Source organism: Rattus rattus, chromosome 2 (genome assembly GCF_011064425.1).
Source record: "Rattus rattus isolate New Zealand chromosome 2, Rrattus_CSIRO_v1, whole genome shotgun sequence".
Lineage (NCBI taxonomy): Eukaryota > Metazoa > Chordata > Mammalia > Rodentia > Muridae > Rattus > Rattus rattus.
In genome coordinates, this window is record NC_046155.1 from 208,757,982 (window position 1) to 208,765,311 (window position 7,330).

Sequence of the window (7,330 nt, forward strand, 5' to 3'; positions counted from 1 at the left end):
TGGGCGAGGCGGAAGTGGCCAGAGGGCGCTGGGTACCCGGGCTGCGCTTCCCTCAGCTCGCCGAGGGAGGGTTGGAAGCCCCGTGCATGTTTTCCGCTCATCGCTGGCGAGCAGCATAGCACAAACGGGCTTTAATTTCCATTTAAACCAGAACTGTGCCTAGCACCCAACCGTTTATCCAGACAAGCTCAGCTAGCAGCCACTGGGCCCTAGTCCTGACCAGGGGGTCCCGGGGGTCCCGGCCTTACTCAGCGAGGGCCCGGCGTGGCGGGAGCAGTGGGGCTGGCCGGACGCTGGCGACGCACACTCGCCGGTTTGAACGGCCGCACCGTGCGGGCCGAGTGAGCCCTCGGGACGGCGTGGGCCGTGCTTCCTGCGGAGCGAGACTCATAACGGCCTGAGAGTCGCCGCGCGACCCCGCTCTTGCCCCTGCTGGCTCGCCCTGGACGGTGGGGGAGGCCAGCGGGTTAAAGGCCACGTGAACCGGGTTCCTTAGCTGTTTGGCCTTTGACGGGGACCACTCCACTTGGCTTTTTGAGAATGGCTGACTGACTACTGAGGGTTTGGGAGTACACAACTAGTAGGGGATTTTAAGTATTTGAGGGGTAGCCAAGGATGCCTATTCTCCCTACTGTTAAGTGTGAAAACACGCGCGTATACACACACACACACACACACACACACACACACACACACGGCACTCGAACGTTTTAAAGCTCCGTAGGACAAATTTGCTTCAGTTCTCATTTTTTGAGCAATATTAAATAGGTGTGATTGTGTGGGATAGAACGAAGAAGAAGCTGGGTGAGAAAGTCATGCCTGTGGTGACTGATTTCGACAGATCTCGAAGGGATGGCACTGAGAGGAAAGAGGATATTGAGGTCTGGCTACGCTGGGGAGGGCGGGGTGTTAATAGGAATAGGGCAAAGTGAATACAGATAGGAGAAAGTGAGAAGATAAGTTGGAGGGGAAGTTAGACCCCAAACCATCTGCACCTTGCAGACGGGACTTTGAATTCTCTTCCAAATGCTAGGGAGTTCGTGCTGGCGAGCAACGGGGGTATGGTTGACTAAGAAAAACGATAACCATTAAACGCTCTATTTTTAAGGGCCACTGTCCCTGCTTAGAAGGCAATTTTACAACAATGGCGACTGATTCTAAGGTCTTTGTGATACTTTCATTCAAGCAGCCCAGCAGGATACCTGGAACGTCTAGTGCCTTGTACTTCAGGTTGCCTTTTGTTATAGCCAAGGAGCCTTAATTGGATATAGTTTGCCTGCAAGTTCCATTTGCTGTGGTGCTGATCTTGATTGTTAGCCTGATTGGATTATTCTTCGCCCTGGATGATTAATAGAGCACACTTGTAAGTGTATCTGCGATGATGCCTTCAGAGACAGATGGATTGCTCGCAATAGATTCATTACACAGTATGGCAGCATTACTATATGGAAATCAAAGGTAGGTGAGGCCTGCTGGGAAGAAGTAGGTCATGGGTGTGTCTTTAGCTGACATTTCTTGCCCTGGCCCCTGCTTTCACTTTTCTTCCTGGAGGAGGAATGGGAACTCTTGCACCATGCACTCCTGGCCATGATGGACTGGCATCTGTGCGTGAAACCCTCTTTCTTCCCCTTTGATCTGACTCCCAGACAAAAGTACCTTATATGGCCATTTCCCATTAATGACCAGAATACTTCCATGCTATCATACTATCCCATTTATTGTCCTTCGGATGGAGGAAGTCCCTTTTAGTGAGAGAAGTGGGACAATACCATCTCTGCTCGTATGTGCGCAGAAGACTGTTGTGAAGTCGCCATCTGCAGCCTGCTGTAAACTAAGCATCCTATGAGCGCTGTGGCACTGACACCTAAAGAGGCAGTTACAGTTGTCTTAACTGTAAGATGGCGGGGCAGTTCTCAACCTTCCTAACGCCGAGACCTTTTAATACAGTTCCTCATGGTGTGGTGACCCCCAACCATAGAGTTATTTTCATTGCTGCCGCATAACTAGATTTGCTACTGTTACGAATCTTAATGTAACTATTTTTTTCTGGAGAGGTTTACCAAAGGTGACATGGCCCACAGGTTTAGAACCGCTGTCAGTCAAGGACAGTGACACCCTATTCATGCTAGACCAGAGAGATGAGCGAGCTTCATTGGTAAAAGTTCTGCAACTGCAAATGTAACATAGAAACCATGACAGCAATATTGACTGTCAGCTTCCTGGGGATTAGAGTCGCCTGGGAAGCAGACATCTGTGCACAACTTTGAGGTAGTTTCTAGATTGGGTTAACTGAGATGGGACAGAAAATGTGTGTTGACAGTATTCTATACGCTGGGAACCCTGGCTGAACAGAAGGGAGAAGTGGCTGGGTACTAGCGTTCATCTTTCTCTGCTTCCCGACTGTGGATTTAATGTGACTTGCTGCCTCGTGTTCCCATCATACACCCCCCCACCATCATAGGATGTGCCCTTACACGCCTTAGTAAACAGCCCAGATAAACCCTTCTTTCCTTCCTTTGGTTGGGAATTTTGTTGCAGCCTTGAGAAGAGTAATTAGTACACAGGCTACAATAACTACAAGCTGATCCAGTCAACAATGAAATAAGACTGAAATCTAAACGGACAGGTTGGCATTTTTAATAATTTAATATCACAGTATTTATTAGTAACTTAAAAAAATCTACAAAAATGTATCCTTTACTACCGACATTTTAAGACAACAGCCAACTGTCACAGTAAGTCTGACTCTAAGAAACTTAGCTCTTCAAATGAAGCTACAGGAATGTGCTGGCTCCTCTAGCCTCCTGTAGTCCTGCAAAAGATGGGAGATAGGATTGAAATCACGTCACGCCATTAAGTATAGTTATTTCTGCCAGTGGTCAGCTTTTCTGTGCTGGTGAGGATCTGCCATGCCAGTTAAAGCAACGAGGCTTTTTGTCTCACACCAAGTTAGAGACCAGGGAGCTGTTGATGTGAGAGCTGCCCCATTCCTCAGGGGCCCTCCTCTGTGTTGATATGCCCCATTACCATAGACAGTCCTCCCATTATGCCAGCTGAGCGGTAAACATCTTAGCAGATATCATGATGCTAATAACACAGCTTCATAAGCCCAGTCTACTCCCCAGCCCTTACTCCCAGGCAGACGATTCCTAAGGTGATCTGTTTTCAAGGACAATGTCCGCAGGCTTCAGATCTGGTAGAAAGATGAGTTAGGTTGCTTTTTTGCTGTACCTTTGGGGCAGAATCTGATACAAGAGAAACGTGGGTGCTGTAGAGGGACAGCCCTGACTCCCTTCCTCCTGTTTAGCCAAGCACAGTGGATGCTCATCACCATCACAAGCTGCTTTTCCTTGTCTGTTTTCCTCTTCTTTAGCGTAAAGTCCTACACTGTTTGGCCACAATCAGACCTGAGCGAAATCAACAGTCTAAAGATTCCTGAATTTGGAGTTTAAATTTAGTAACTGGGTTTTCGACTACCGAGGATGGATTGCATGTTTGTGGTAGTATGTGGGGTAGCTGACTGATGTTAAGCAGAACTACAATGGTGAGTACACACACACACACACACACACACACACACACACACACACACACACACAAGTGAGTGCTCACACACCTTCTTGTCACAGTATGCACTGAGAAGACACCTTTCATGAGTGAGTTCTCTTCTTCCACCATGTGGGCACTTGGGATTGACTCTAGGTTCTTGGGTTTGGTCATAAGTGATTTTACCCATAGAGCATCTGACTAGTTTATTGGAATCTTATTTTTTATTTTATGGAACTCTTCTCTTGGAAAAGTGTTCATCTATCCTTTGGGAATTTCTCACTTCTGGTCCCCAGCCAAACAATCAGTCAGCAAGAACTTCTCTAATAGACAGAGAAGCAGGTTTCTGACCTGAGCTGGCCAACTAGATAGACCTGTGTAGGCCTGGCTTTCCTAGAATTCACTGTGTAGACGAGGATGGCCTTGAACTCAGAGGTTCACCTGCCTCTGCCTCTGCCTCTGCCTCTGCCTCTGCCTCTGCCTCTGCCTCTGCCCCTGCCCCTGCCCCTGCCCCTGCCCCTGCCCCTGCCCCTGCCCCTCTGCCCCTGCCCCTCTGCCCCTGCCCCTCTGCCCCTCTGCCCCTGCCCCTCTGCCCCCGTGCCTCTGCCCCCCCTGCCCCTGCCTCTGCCCCCACCTCTGCCCCTACCTCTGCCTCTCTGCCTCTGCCTCTGCCTCTGCCTCTGCCTCTGCCTCTCCCTCTGCTTCTCTCCCTCTCCTCCTCTCTCTCTCTCTCCTCTCTGCCTCTCTGCCTCTCTGCATCTCTCTCTTGCCCCTCTCTTGCCTCTCTGCCTCTCCCTCTCTGCCTCTGCCTCTGCCTCTGCCTCTGCCTCTGCCTCTGCCTCTGCCTCTGCCTCTGCCCTTCCCACCGTCCCCCGCCCCAGAGTGCTGGCATTAAACATGTGCACACCCACTGCTTGGCCTCTTGGCTCTATATTCATTTGATTCCTATTTGGTGACTAGTCTAGACCCTACAGTTAGTTAGCTGTCTGTGCTTGGTGTCACAAGGTTGGGTTTCTGTTAGTTGATAATGCTGCATATACTGAAGTAAAGTTTTCTTTTACATTGTGTTCCCCCACGAGCTCCTATAGCATAGAAGGCCTTGTTAGACTCCATGTTCTGCAGCGCAGGTGACTTTGACAGCCCTCTCTATGGGTCTCAGGGACAGCAGCAAAGTCTCCAAGTTAACCAAATTAAAACAGAATTTGTTTGGTCCAACACATCGAAAGGGATAAAGCTGGCATGGTGGCATCTGTCACCTTCACAGAGCCTAAACTAGGAGACTCACTTGAGTCTAGGAGTCAGGGATAGACTGAGTAACATAGCAAGACCTTATCTACAAAAGCAAAAAACAAACCAACCCCATGATTAAGAGATAACGGGAATGTGCTAAAACTAGTTGCTAATGATTTGACTAAAGGATCAACAATTTGGAAGGACTGAGATGAGACTGGGAAGCAGGACGAGGAAGCCTGTTAAGAGGTCTGTGGGCATTTTCTGAATGGGTACACACTGTAAAAATACGTACATTGTAGCTGAATACACACTGCGAACACCCAGTACAGAAGAGACTGTCAGCCAGGCAGACACACCAGGGCACACTAGGCAGACACACTAGGGCACACTAGCCAGCTGATGGTCAGTGTCTTTTTCCAGCCATCTCACAGCTCAACCGCGGACCTTTAAGCAGAGTGGCTATGGTAGTCAGGAAGGAGGCCATCCATGTGCTCACCAGCATGGACTTTCCCTTAGCAGGGTCACCTTGGCAACACTACTGCCAAGTGCTTAATCTGTCGAGAGCAGAGAGCAGCATCGAGTCTCTAATATGGCACCATTCCCAGGTGCCATGAGCTAGCCATCTGGTGGCAGGTTGATTATACTGGATATCTTCCATCGTGGAAGAAACAAAGATTCACCCTGATTGGAATGATCACACATTCTGGAAACGGTTTAGTTTTTACTGCCTGTAAGGTTTCTGCCAGTTCTACTGACTGTGAGCCCACAAAGTGCCTTATCTGCCATCAGAGCATCCTAGTCGACGCCGCCTCTGATCAGAGCTCCTTTCGTAGCAAGGGAATTAATTGGGCTGGCCACACACACACACACACACACACACACACACACACACACACACACACACACACACACGCCGCTGGGACGCATCTGGCTTAAATGGATGGTGAAATGACTTATGGAAAACTTAGTTATGATCCCAGCTGGAGACGGGACCTTGGAAAATGAGATCCTCAATTCAGCCCATGTCACGCTGTCTCTCCCATAAAAAGCAATGTTTGAATCAAGATGTGGCAGAGACGGTGGTTTATCTTCCAGTGTCATCTACAAGCTCCTCATTTCCTTCTCTGCCTGGGAACCTTGGCTGCCGTGGGTTCAGACAAGAGGCCCAAGGGGAGGCTGCTCCTGTCAGATGACGCAACACTGATTACACGAGACAGGAGGACTACCACCTGGCTATTTTGGGTTCCTTACACAATGAACAGAAAAGGGAAAACAGGAACCAATCTACGAGATGATGTGATTTATCCCAATTTCAAAGAGGAAGTTTGCCTGCTTCTATGCGGTGGAGGCAAGAGGACACTCTGGGGCATCACATTAGTGCCACCAATTAATGTGGGAGTCAGTGGAAAGTGACAGCAGCTAAAATAAAGCACAAGGTGTCGGAGGACCTCACCCTTCCACAAATGGTTTGTGCCACTTCATCAGGAAAACAAGTTCTGGCTGAGGGCAGGAGAAATACAGCATGGCCAGAAGGAAAAGCATGAACATCAGAGATGGCCTCCCTAGGCCGAGCTGAAGAAACAGAGGCAGAGATGTCCTTGTCACTCTGCTGGTGTTTTCCTCTGTGTGTCTTACCCCTCCACGTTCAAGTTGCTCACTGTACTAGTTTCCCCGAGATTGATATAACAAAGCACCACAAAGTGGTTTAGAAAACAGGGAGAAAGCGCACTCTCCTGATTCTGGAAGCCAGAGACCTGGAATCCTCTCAGGTTGACTCCTTTCACAAGGAGCGGGGGAGGGTGTATTATGGGCCACCTGGCAACCCTTGGCATCCCTGGCTTGTGACAGACCACTCACCTCACCTCCCTCCATCTTTGCATCTGTTTTTTTTTTGTTTTTGTTTTTTTTGTTTTGTTTTGTTTTGTTTTGTTTTTTTAATCCCCTCCTCCCAGAATGTTTTCCTATGAAGACACTGCCGTTGGCTTGAGGACTTAACCATTACTACAGGGTGATCTCACATCAAGATGTCATTCCACTTTCAAGGTTCCTATTTCCAAATAAGCTTCCAGCCACAGGTTCTCTGGGTTAGGATTTCAATACATTGTTTAATGAGACTGTTTGCACATTTGATTTAGCTGTGGACAGTTTCTTCAGGAAAAGCATCAACAGAATAACTAAATTTCCCTTTGTGTTTTCTGAGACGCAGTCTTACATCGCCCAGGCTGGCCTCACGTTTACTATGGAGCCAAGAATAACCTACAATTGCTAATCCTTCTACCACTGCCTCCCAGGGATGGGGTTATACTTACGACCTATCATACCAGACTTTAATCTTTTTTTTTTTTTTATTAACTTGAGTATTTCTTATATACATTTTTAATGTTATTCCCTTTCCTGGTTTCCGCAAACATCCCCCTCCCCCCTCCCTTTCCTTATGGGTGTTCCCCTCCCAACCCTCCCCCCCTTGCTGCCCTCTCCCCAACAGTCTAGTTCACTAGGGGTTCAGTCTTAGCAGGACCCAGGGCTTCCCCTTCCACTGGTGCTCTTACTA